The following is a 12,885-nucleotide window of genomic DNA, read 5'->3' as shown; positions in this document are numbered from 1 at the left end:
AGAAGTGCAAATCTCTCCTGTAGGCACAGGCTGCCTGCAAGAGCAAGGAAGTGATATTTTAGTGTGTGTAATAAGGGAGTTTAAAATGAAACTCTGCAGAACAATAGCCTGAGCTGAGAACTGGCATCTGAGCAGAAAGTCAGGCGGGGGAGCTGTGGCACAATTTATTTCCTCTCTTTTCATTTCATAAGAGGGAAGCAAATCAAAGCAGACACCTGAGGCATCTCTGGCTGACGCTGGAGGTTTAGTGAATGCTGCCATCCTGCGGGGAAGCCTCTGCTCAGGGAAAGTGGGAGATTTGGGGCAGTCCCCAAAAAGCATGGGAGCAGGATGAGTCCCACCATCCAAGGGCAAGTAATGGAACTTTCTCTATCCTCCACTAAAATCAGCCAGGCAGCATCAGGTAAGCTGGTTATCAGCTCCTTATCTCCACCACAAATTGACTCGTTTTCCAATGACTGCGATCTCCAGAGGCTGCAGGAGCTTCTCTTATGGCCATGGCTGTGTTAATGCTAGGACTTCAGCAGCTGGAGGTCTCCTGGTCTCCCAGCCTGTTCCTATGGAAACAGGTTGGGAGTCTGCCAATTTCCCGTAAAGAAGGAGAAAGGAGAATGAGCTTGTACGGATGAAGTGGCTGTTTGTCACATTTGGGGCGCCGGCAACACAAGATTTCATGAGCAGCCTGTCACACCAAGGCAGTGGACAGCAGCGCTGGAACCTTCCCATTCCATCTTCACAGCAGCCAAGATGAATCACATCCACCGAGCCTGAGGCAAAGCTTGGGAGTGATCACCAGCAACTAAAATGGAGTGAAAAAAAGGAAAAGAACAGATCGAGGAGTCAGTAGTTGTGTGCTCTGTGTGCTGTGGAGTCATATCTTCTTTGGTGCAGTGGGTGGGAGACACTGTTTATGTGGACTGTGACCCCCATGTCTGATGGTCTGCCACGAGCCTCATCCCAGGCAGGAGTCTTTGTGCTCCCAGATCCTCCTAGGAACAAAGATGTGACAACTTCAGTGAGTGTGCAGGGTTCTTTTTTAGGCAAGGAGTCTCTCCATTACAGAAATAAAACCCACACCAAAAACACACTACGACACACAATCCCCAAAATCTCTAAATCCAGACATCATCTGAAAAAAAAAACCCAAGCCCTGAACAATCCATGACTTCCACTGAACATGAGCAGCAGCTGAGTCTATTCTGAGGCAATTCTAGGGCCGGACTCACCATTTCCACACCCTGCCACTACACCAGGTTCATTGAAATGCCTTTGGAAAGCTGCAGGGAAGAAGCCATGGTGGGTATAAGGTCCTCACCTGAAGGCACATACAGCTACCACTCCACTGGGACACACAGAGCTACTGGTGAGGACCAGGGTACTCTGAGGAGCTTGTCTTTGTATGTTTTGTCCATTCATGGACAAATGCAGGCAGATGGACCCCTAAAATTCATCCAGAACCCATGCCCATCCCTCCCAGCTCCCTCCACACCCACCACATGGCCAAAGAGGGTCTGGGGACCCCCAGATGATGGTCCTGGATGTGATAGCTGCTCACTGGTTGTGCTGCAGCAACAGAATTATAGAATTGCAGATTTGTTGGGACTGAAAAGACTGATTCCAGCCATTGATTCCCCATCACTGCCAAGGCCACCACTAACCCGTATCTCCAAGTGCCACACCCACTCCATTTTTGAGCACTTCCAGGGATGGTGACTCCATGCGTAGCCTGTTCCAGTGCCTGATTACCCCTTCCATGAAGAAATTTCCCCTAATGTCTAATCTAAACCTGCCCTTGTGCAACCTGAGGCCACTTCCTCTTGTCCTGTCACTTGTTACCTGGAAGAAGAACCCGAGCCCCAGGGCTGGTCCATACATGCATCTAATAATAGCTTGGCTCCCAAGCCTTTGGGTTGTGGTCCATACCCACCAGTATAAACACCACAGTGCCCACTGCCCAACAGGTGCTGCTCCAAGCCGCTGACAGCCTCCGAGCCGTGTGAACCCGGCAGTGCCGGCGCAGCTCCCGGCCGGTGCCCGCTGGGATCCCTGCGCCAGATGGCAAATGACACACGGCTATTGATGAGCGTGGTGGAGCAGCAGACAGGAACAATCTGTTCTCTGACTGTAGTTTTCCAACTCACACCATCCGGATGGTGTTTGCCTGGGAAAGCGAGGATCCACAGGCTGCAAGGACTGTGCCTGGTTTGGGATTAGGGAAGGGAAGGTCTCCATTTGCCTGGAAAGAACCTGGGACAGGGTGGGATGTGACTTGCTGCACCTCTGACATTAAAATCATGGATTAAAATGGGGATGAGGAGAGTCCTACAGGAAGTGGGAAGCCTGTGGAAAAAGAGGAGCCCCGCTGGGGGAGACCATGGTGAGGACCACAGAGGGATAAGGGAGCTCCAAGGGAGAAGGGGGGCCCCAAGGGACACAGCAGAGCCCCACCACAGATGGAGGGCCCATAGGAAATGGGTGTCCCACGGGTCGTGGGGGCGGGCCATCGAGGAAGGGAGAGGCCCCCTAGTCCCGAGGACACCCTGGCACGGCGGGGCACCGGGGACACCGATACACGCGGCGAACCGCGGACACCTGTTATAAATTGAGACTACGATCAATTAGCTTAATTGAAAATTTATTAATTGTAGCAAGTAGAAAGTGAGCAAAATACAGCGCTGGGTGACAGGGGAGTCTGCGCTCCGCCACTGCCACGCTAAGCATTTCAACTGTCCCCTTTTACGATTCTACTTCCGTATTCGTACATTGCTTCGAGTCACTCTGCGCATGTGCCACTTGTTGCTAGGGGGTCTTCTTTTGCCTTCTGGTGGTCGTTGGGAACGAAGTAAGTAGTCTTCCTCTTCTCTTCTTGTGTCCTTCACTTGACCTTTTTTTTGTTCTTATATGGAAGAAGTTGAACACACACAGTATCTGGCATACCACACTTTTCCTGTTATGCAAGCATCTGTACGGCAATACAGTGGTTGCAGAAGCGATACTTGGCAATACATATCATTCTGGATACGCAAACAGAATATATATATAGGTTTGTTATAAAAGCATATTCTTTAATAAACAATACAATCTTTCACAATCCCCCCTTTTTCTCTTTGTACTCTATTGTTTATTAAAGATTAATTTCATCTTCAAATTTTTTTTTTCAGCAATTTCTGCATCTATTATAACAATCACAATGCATTATACCCGTCTTGCAATAACACTCATAATTTTCGCGTTTGGCATCACATTCACAGTAATCATTTTCGCTTTTATTTCCTTCATTAAGCGCAGTTTCATACCTAGCATTAGTAGTTAAAATAAGCAATTTTGCTACATCAAATCGCTCCCTAATAAAGTGTAAAATATATTTTATAATGCAGGGTCCAAATACTAATCCTAAAACCAGCAGAATTAGGGGTCCCGCCAAAGCGGACAGCAGTGTAGTTAACCATGGTGAAATATTGAACCACCCTTCATACCAAGAGTTTCTCGCTTCACGATCCCTTTTACGCTGATCTAATCGTTTTTGGAGCTTGGCCATTGAATCTAGTACTACCCCTGTGTGATCGGCAAAAGAACAACATTCTTCATTTAAGGCGACACATAGTCCTCCTTCTTTTAGGAATAATAAGTCTAGCTCTCTTCTATTTTGTAGAACTACTTCGGATAAGGATTTTACAGAAGTAGCTAAATTTTGAATGGATTGTTCTACTTTCCCTAAGTCTTCATCAACGGCTGTTTGCAGGGCCTGTACTTCTTTGCTTTTAATTATGGAAGCTATGCCTGTGCCTGCTCTTACTCCGCCGGCTATCAATAACGTGGCTAGAGTAATGACCGTGAGTGGTTCTCTCCTTTGTCTACTTAAGCCCCTTTCAAAGTGGTGAAATATTTCTTCGGAGGTATGATATATTACTCGTGGAACAATAATCACTTGTATACAAAAATGAGATTGGTTAAAAACTTCTAAAGATAAACACGGAGTTACCCCAATATTTGAACAGACCCATTTAGCCCCTTGCGTCGGTATGATCCATTTATCAGTTTTGTTCTTGTGCCGTTCAATTCTTGTGCTATCGATGGTGTCATCACATAATGATTCATAATTTCTAGGTACTGTGCCAATGCATTTTCCTTTTCCTGTTACTAACTGGACTGTAATTCCTTGAGTATAATTCTTTTGTTCATCCCATGGACATTCTCGTGGGTTTGACCCGTTGGACCATCTGACTTTATTGGGCCTTCCGACTGCTTCATAATATGGTGGTCTAATATTATAGCACAGCCAACATTCTTCTGTTAAATTAGGTTTAGAACGATTTAGAGCAAGATATGAAGCTTGCATTAGATTCCAAAGAGGATCTTTGGGACTCATTTTGGGTAGATCATTATTAAGCTTAAATTTTACCTCCCCTTCCTTTGTGCTACTTTGAATTTCTACAGGGGAGTTCTGTCTCTCAGTCGTGGTGGATGGGCTCTCCGTAGGAATATGGGTAGGTTTCACGTGTTGTGGGGGATTTAGGGCAGTGTTAGGTCCAACAGGAAGTGGATCGTGTGGCAATCTTTCTTTGATTATCTTAAATATACTCCCTCTGTCTGCCCCTGGCTCCCAGAACCTGATACCCCAGATTTTTCCCAGTAACCATGTATCATCTTCTGGATTTTGAATGGTTATTTCTATCCTCCAACAATGATTAGGGGGTCCACACGAACCCTGTACAGTTCCATGGTATCCATGTTTCGGTTGCTTGCACCCTGGTGGTCCCCAAGTTACTTTTATATTGTTATCTTGAACTGGAGGGTTCCAGTCTGAGGCGATGGTCTCACAGCCCCAATACCCACAGTAAAAATGCCCCGGGTAATTGCAATAAGACCTCCCTGGGTTTGAGGCTGGACATATATAGTATGCCTTGCATTGTGCCTGTCGGGAATTGCTGGTTATTAAAGAGGATAAATGTGTTGAGAAATTCCATCTTCCAGGTCCGTTTCGAATTTGTATTAGCTTACTTTCTTGCAAATTTATTAATTTCCATTGCATTGGCTCGTGCGGATTCCCTGCCCATATTGATGAACCAAGCAAACATAGGATGTACAGGAAAATGAACGTTCTTTCTGAACCACTCATATGGCGACCCAGCCCCAGTAGTGGGTCTCTTAGGCTTTTTATAGGTCCTCCTCTGCCTCGCCCATCGACTGGGCTGCAGCCAGCCACGGGGGTGATCATCTTCTCGGCAGCAGGGGTCCCTGTAAGCCTGTCACACTTATTTAGGGCTGTAACTCCACCGCGTGGTCTTATGGTTTATTTATCATTCTTTTTCCTGACACCCTAGGTATCCAAACAGATTTCTTACAATGTATTCGTACAATATGGGATTCTAGTTGAGTTGTTATAGCTGTGGTCCAGCGATGGAAGTCCCAACGTAACAATGCTAACCACAATTGTTCGGGTGATTCGAAAAGTTCAGCTACCTCCTCCTCCCTTTCTTCCAAAACTCTGGGATTATTTTGTTGTTGGAATCTCCACTCACATTTCACTGCACCACCAATTAGAGAGAAGTGGTCTGCGGGTATAGACTACTTGGGAGCAACCTCCGCAATATAGAACGATGGGTGATCTACACTCAAATCGATTACAAAAGGGGCAGGGCTCATACGCGGGCCCTTGGTTCTGTGAATCTCTCAGACATTTAAGTAGTGAGAGCAGTTTACAAAAACTATATGGCGGCTTTGGTAATTGTGACCGCACTTCTCTTGGTAATAGATTTACCAATGGTGTAAAGATCAATGAAACTTTCTTGTCCAACCTACGGAAATCTATCGGGAAGTTCCATAGATCAGGCTGATTACTTTCAGTCATATATCCTAGATTTCAATTGCAAATACCCCGTCCACACTTAACAATTTTCCACAAATAATAAATTATTAATGACAGTCATATAGCGACAGCAAATCCTATTACACACTGAACACCAAAAGGTAGTTTTAGAAATTGTTGAAATAAGGTCTCCACCATTTGTTAGGATACTTATCGCTTTAGCACAAGCTTGGTGTCTCCAGGGGAGCTGGTAATCCTCCACTGAGGGGGCGATACAGGTCCCTTGATCCAGCTTGCGTGAGTCCAGCCACTTTCTGTGGTCCTAACTGCTGTTTCTGTAGTGAGTAAAACAAGATAAGGTCCTTCCCATTTAGGTCTTAAGGTTTCTTCTTTCCAGACTCGGACTAATACCCAGTCTCCAGGTTCAACATTATGGATCTTTAAGTCCAGTGGGGGTCTCTGCACTATTACTTCACGCTTCCACAGGTCATTGCGGTGTTTGGCTATTTGAGAAATATACTCATCAATAACCTGGTCACGAATCAAAATATTTGTTTGGGGTCTTTCCATTTGAAATGGCATCCCATACACCATTTCAAAGGCTGATGTTCCCAGATCGGCTCGTGGTCGTGTTCTCAGTATCAATAATGCCATCAGAAGGCATTTAATCCATGATAATTTGGTTTCGATCATTAATTTTGTCAAGACAATTTTAATTTCTTCATTCATTCGTTCCACTTTTCCCGAGCTCTGAGGATGCCATGGTGTATGGTATTCCCATTTAATCCCCAAACTTTCAATCAAACCCTTAATAACTTTGGAGACAAAATGTGTTCCTCGGTCCGAATCAATTACCTCAATTACACCGTATCGAGGTATTATTTGCTCTAGTAACACTTTTATAACTTGATTAGCGGTTGCCCTACAGGTAGGGAAGGCTTCTACATAATGCGTAAAGTGATCCACCATAACTAAAAGGTACTTATATCTCCCTATTTTTGGTAATTCAGTAAAATCTACTTGCACACGTGAAAAAGGCCTATACGCTACAGAACGTCCTCCGAGTGGTTTCTGTCTTACTTTGCATCGATTTACCTTTTGGCAAGTTTCGCAGGACTGTGTTACAGCTTTTGCTACATTATATATACCTATACAGGCAAATAGTCGCTCGAAATGGTCGACTAATGCCTGTGTTCCCCAATGGGTTTTACTATGTATTTTAGAAAGTATATCGTGTGTCAATCCCTTGGGTAGTACTTCTCGACCATCAGGTAATATGTACTTTCCGTCCTGTTCTTTGGCTCCCATGAGCTGTAACGTCTCCTTTTCCTTTTGGTTAAAGCTAAAACTTTTGTTCCTGCTTGTTTCACAAACTGTAAGAATAGTGTTATAATTGCCAGCCACCCGTTTCGCTTCCTCATCTGCTGCATTGTTTCCCCTTATCTGGTAGCTTACACCCTGTTGATGTCCTCTAATGTATACTACAGCTATTTTTTTTGGTGGGGTTTTTAGTGCCTCTAAAACCCGTCAAATAAGTTCAAGATGTATTATTTTCTTTCCCTGTGAATTTATAAATCCCCGTTCTTCCCAAATTTTTCCAAAGGTATGTACAACTCCAAATGCATATTTCGAATCAGTGTATATAGTACCTTCCTTGTTTCCTAGTAATATCAAGGCTCTCCATAGGGCATATAATTCACAGGCTTGTGCTGACCAACTAGCACTAAGGGGTCCAGATTCCACTACTCTGAATTTTCCTGTCTCTAGCTTTACTACAGCAAAACCCTGAAATTCGTTTTCCATCTACCACTCGTGAGGATCTGTCTATGAATAAGATGTCTCCTCTCTCTAGTTCCTCTTCTTCTAAATCTGGCCTTATTCGTGTCTGTTGTTCGATAGTTTGAAAACAATCATGTAACAATTTATTTTCTGTTCCTGGGTATAGAAATTCCACGGGGTTAACTGCCCCAACGGTCTTCAGGGATAATTTTGGAGATTCAATCAATATTCCTTCATATTTTAATAATCGACTGTCTGTAAGCCATTTGTCTGCCTTTTGCTGAAGAACCCCCCTGATGTTATGAGGAGCATATAAAGTAACTTCTCCATTAAATGTAACTCGGTTTGTTTCTTCAAGTAATAAGGCAGCAGCAACAATGATTTGTAAGCACGTCGGCCATCCCCTACTAACGGGATCTAACAACTTTGATAAGTATGCTATTGGTTTCTTCTGTCCTGTGCCGCGGCCGGAGGTGGGGAACAAATAATGACACCAATATGATGTGAATATGTTCCACTTTATTGCTGTACCACTACATCTTTTATAGTATTGTTGCCAAACTGGCTGAGCTACAAGCAATTCCTTATTGGTTCGTTACAATATGTGGTGCAATACAATTGGTTCTTTATTAACAAGCGCATATATGACAGCTGGCTGTTATCTGCCAGCTCTGCAAGGTTTGCGGTTTGTTTCTCTACCAAAAAGCCTGCACAACATCCTGCTCTGAAGCCCTAGTGACCTCTTAGCTTCCTTTTGTGTGCTTCTTCTATCTGCAAAAGTACATGGTGGCCTTGATCCTGATCTTCGCAAGCTGCTTCTCGTAATTTTCCATATCTCTATAACCTCTTGTATGCTCGCAGCACATCAAGCGCCCCAACATCCCTGCCCATTCATGGGTTAACACCCCAAAAGCTGTCCCCTCCTGTATATTGACGAACAGATGAAAAGGCCGCTTTACGTCGGGGAGGCTTAAAACTGGAGCTTGGCTTAAATCTCTTTTTAAGTTAGCAAATTTCTCATGGTCTTAGGGGGTCCATTTGGGCAATTTATCCTTAGTTAATTGCTCGTATAAAAATTTGACTTTAAAGCTATAATTTTCTATCCATTGTCTGCAATACCCAAATAATCCTAAAGCTTGTCTAATTTGTCTCTTAGTGGTTGGCATTGGTAATTCCAAAACTCCTTTAATGCATTCTGGATCTAAGATTTTCTTTCCCCTAAATAGGTAATGGCCCAGATACTTTACCTTTTCTTCTACAAATTGTAACTTCTCTTCAGACACTCGTAGTCCTTTCTGAGCTAAAAAGTTCAAGAGTCTGATACTTTCATTTCTTACTTCCTCTTTGTTAGTTCCTGCTATCAGCAAATCATCTACATATTGCAGCAATGTATTCCCTGCTTGGACTTGGTATTCTTTTAACAATTCTTCTAGGGCTTGCCCGAACAAGTTAGGAGACTCTGTAAACCCTTGGGGGAGTACTGCCCATCTTAATTGTTGTCTACGACCTGTTTCTGGATCTTCCCACTCGAAGGCAAAACAGTCTCGACACTCTTCTGCAAGTGGACAAGCCCAGAAGGCATCTTTCAAATCAATTATGCTATACCAAGAATTATGTGGTCCCAATTTACTCATTAGTGTATATGGATTTGCAACTACAGGAAACGGAGTGACTGTTCTTTTGTTAATTTCCCTCAGATCATGTACAAGCCTATATTTCCCGTTTGGCTTTTTAACTGGTAAAACTGGGGTATTAAAAGGTGACATACAAGGTTCTAAAATCCCTTGTGACAGTAATAGGTCAATTTCTGGTTTCAATCCTTTTCGCCCTTCCAGAGAAATTTGGTATTGTTTTATTCTTACTGGTATATGAGGCTCTGAGATTTGAATCTTTATTGGTGAGATATTTAGCTTACTTATTGTATCTGGAGAGTACCAGACATCGGAATTGATCTGTTTTCGATCCTCAGTTGTCAGGGGGTATGTATGTACAGTCAATTTCTGATTTTCTACCTTGATTTCCAATTGTAATTCAACAATTAGATCCCGTCCTAAGAGGTTAAATTTGGCCTCAGGGACGAGCAAGAGTTCACCTATCCCAAATTTGTTCTCAGTTTCAAATATAACATTTTTTATTTTGTTTACTTTAAAAGGTTCTCCTTTTGCTCCGATTACCTGAACTTTTTCATGGGATATTTGGCATCCTTCAGGTATTTGTCTAATAGTAGATTTTTCAGCCCCTGTGTCTACTAAAAAGGTGAACTCTTGTCGGTGGGGACCCAGTTTCAATTTTATCAAGGGCTCTTGATGACTCCGGTCCCCTATTATATAGAGCCCCTGACTTTCCTATTCTACCTTCAACATCTCTTCATCCCTGATTCTTTCTCTACAATTCTTTTTCACATGTCCCCCTTTCCCACAATAGAAACAACTTCCTTGTTCTCTTCTTTCCACTATCGTTCTCGGCAACTTTCTAGGGGGTCTAGATCCTCCAAGTCGCCCTTTTCTATCTTCTCTAACCACAGCCACCATCATTCTTACCTGTCTCTTACTACTTTCTTCTTCTCGTCTTACATACACTTTCTGTGCTTCCCTCAACAACTCATCTAATTCTCTATCCTGCCAGTCCTCCAGTTTCTCAAGTTTTCGCCTTATGTCATCCCATGACTTGGCCACAAAATGTGTTTTCAACACTGCTTGCCCTAGAGGACTGTCGGGATCGGCCCCCGAGTATAACTGGAGAGCTTTTCTCAGTCGCTCCAACCACTCAGTGGGGCTTTCTTCTTTCTTTTGCCTCTCATTAAAGGCTTTACTTATATTCTGGCCACGAGGTACTGATTCTCTAATTCCCTGAATCACTATATTCCTTAAATCCTCCATATGAGCTCTATGTAACGGATTTTGGTTGTCCCAATTTGGTTTTTGAAGTGGCCATTTTATATCTGCTTGGGGGCCTTGTTGCATGCTGGGCATCCCATACTCTCATGCACGCCCGCCTAATCATATCTTTTTCTTCTGTTGTAAATAACTGCCCCAAAATTGACTGCATTTCGTCCCAAGTATAAAGACTTGGTCCTAAAAATTGGTCTACTCTTTCTGCTACCCCCAACGGGTCGTCTAGTAATTTTCCCATTTCTGTCCTCCTGAACTCCCGTAAATCTCCGGAGTTCAGGGGAACAGAAACGTACCCGACCCCGGGCTGGGGTCCCCCCATAGGTACTTCTCTTAGGGGATACATTTGGGTTTGTTCTTTCTGACTCCTAGTTCGCCTCCTGACAGGACCGGGTGACTCTTGTTCGGAACTTGAGCCTGCCAGTGCTGCTGGAGCAGCTTGTGGAATTATAGGTGCCGGTGGCGGGGGAACATATGGAGGGGGGTTTAACAAGGTCTCATCTTGTTCCCTTTCTCTATCTTTTTTCTTTTCTTTTAATTCGTTCAGTGGGAACAGAGTTGTCTGGGGCTTCTCCAGCCACATTTCAGCATATAAGCTCTCTTCTGGGTTAAAAGGTTTTTTATCATTAACCCAGAGGTTTAACTGTTGCCTCACCCATTCTTCATCTGACCCAAAAATGGGCCAAATAACATTTTTCTGTATTTTCTTCCCTCCCCATACTTTAGTACAGTAATGAATCATTTTCTTCTGACTTTTCCCTATTGATCCGGGAAACTGTTTCCAATTACTTAACATGAATGAGAGAGGGGTATTCTGAGGCACTATGGGTACCTCCCTCATGGGAGTCGAAGGCTTGCTGCCCTTCGCCCCCATCTTCTGGAATACCTTCACACACACACTCGCTTCCCCTTGTTCCTAGCCCAGTCCCTCGCGGGAGATGGGAAACGTAGTACTTAAGGGTCCATACTCGCTTGGCTCAGTATGTCGAGCCTCTCAATTGCTATATTCCAGGAAACCCAATCCCGCCCGAACGGTATTCCTGTGAGTTATACTTACGCGTCCCTGCGTCTTCATCCGGACTTCAGTGCACTAAATTTTTATGGGATTATACCGGTTTTCTTTTGCTCCACTTTCTAGAATTTGGGTTCGTCGGTAAGGGTGAAGGCGGGCAGCCGTTCCCAGGGCCGAGGAAAACCTCGGGGCGCCTCCCTGAGAGACCGCAGCCCACCGTTCCTTATCCGAGTCACGGCACCAGAATTGTTATAAATTGAGACTACGATCAATTAGCTTAATTGAAAATTTATTAATTGTAGCAAGTAGAAAGTGAGCAAAATACAGCGCTGGGTGACAGGGGAGTCTGCGCTCCGCCACTGCCACGCTAAGCATTTCAACTGTCCCCTTTTACGATTCTACTTCCGTATTCGTACATTGCTTCGAGTCACTCTGCGCATGTGCCACTTGTTGCTAGGGGGTCTTCTTCTGCCTCCTGGTGGTCGTTGGGGACGAAGTAAGTAGTCTTCCTCTTCTCTTCTTGTGTCCTTCACTTGACCTTTTGTTTTTTTTGTTCTTATATGGAAGAAGTTGAACACACACAGTATCTGGCATACCACACTTTTCCTGTTATGCAAGCATCTGTACGGCAATACAGTGGTTGCAGAAGCGATACTTGGCAATACATATCATTCTGGATACGCAAACAGAATATATATATAGGTTTGTTATAAAAGCATATTCTTTAATAAACAATACAATCTTTCACACACCGATACACGCGGCGACGAGCAGGGCGCAGGCGCGGGCCCAGCGGGGTGCGGGGACGGCATCTGAGGCGCGTGGGCAGTAGCGCCTGTGCGCGCCGCCGCCTCAGGTGAGCGCTCCCGGTGCGGCGGGTGCTGCCCTGGGACACAGCGGCACTGGCGCTGCCTTCCAGCCGGGGGAGCGGGGCGGGCGAGCCGCCTCTCCTCAGCGGAGCGGGCGAGCCGGCATAGCCACAGCCACCGGCACAGCCCCCGGCACCGGCCCCCGGCACCGGCCCCCGGCACAGCCACAAGCACCGGCACCGGCCCCGGCACAGCCCCGCGCTGCCCGCACCAAACATGGCCGCCGCCCTTTGCCCCGAGGAAAGATGGCTGCCGCGCGGCGCCTTACGCCCTGCGCAAGCGCAGGGGGCTCGCGTGCGTCATCACCATGCGCCGGCAGCGGCGCCAGCGGCAAGGTAAAGGGGCGCGGAGGGGGCGGCCGCGGGCCGGGTTCGGGTCCTGCCGGGCCCCGGTCGGTTCCTCTCGGCCCGCGTGTCCTGCAGCGGCTGCCGGGCCCCGGTCGGTTCCTCTCGGCCCGCGTGTCCTGCAGCGGCTGCCGGGCCCCGGTCGGTTCCTCTCGGCCCGCGTGTCCTGCAGCGGCTGCCG

General features: G+C 45.7%; 1 long non-coding RNA gene across 1 annotated transcript; it reads right to left on the bottom strand.

Annotated features, from left to right (window-relative positions):
* Positions 1 to 2,618: 2,618 nt before the first annotated feature.
* Positions 2,619 to 12,503, bottom strand: LOC138098735 (uncharacterized). The gene is made up of 2 exons (XR_011146641.1): positions 11,537 to 12,503; positions 2,619 to 6,144 (listed from the first exon to the last, which is right to left on the bottom strand). It is a non-coding gene; the product is annotated as an uncharacterized lncRNA (long non-coding RNA).
* Between the last annotated feature and the right edge of the window lie 382 nt (positions 12,504 to 12,885).

The sequence above is a fragment of the Aphelocoma coerulescens genome, chromosome 25 (genome assembly GCF_041296385.1).
Source record: "Aphelocoma coerulescens isolate FSJ_1873_10779 chromosome 25, UR_Acoe_1.0, whole genome shotgun sequence".
In the NCBI taxonomy this organism is placed as follows: domain Eukaryota; kingdom Metazoa; phylum Chordata; class Aves; order Passeriformes; family Corvidae; genus Aphelocoma; species Aphelocoma coerulescens.
This window is presented reverse-complemented; position numbering and strand designations above follow the sequence as displayed.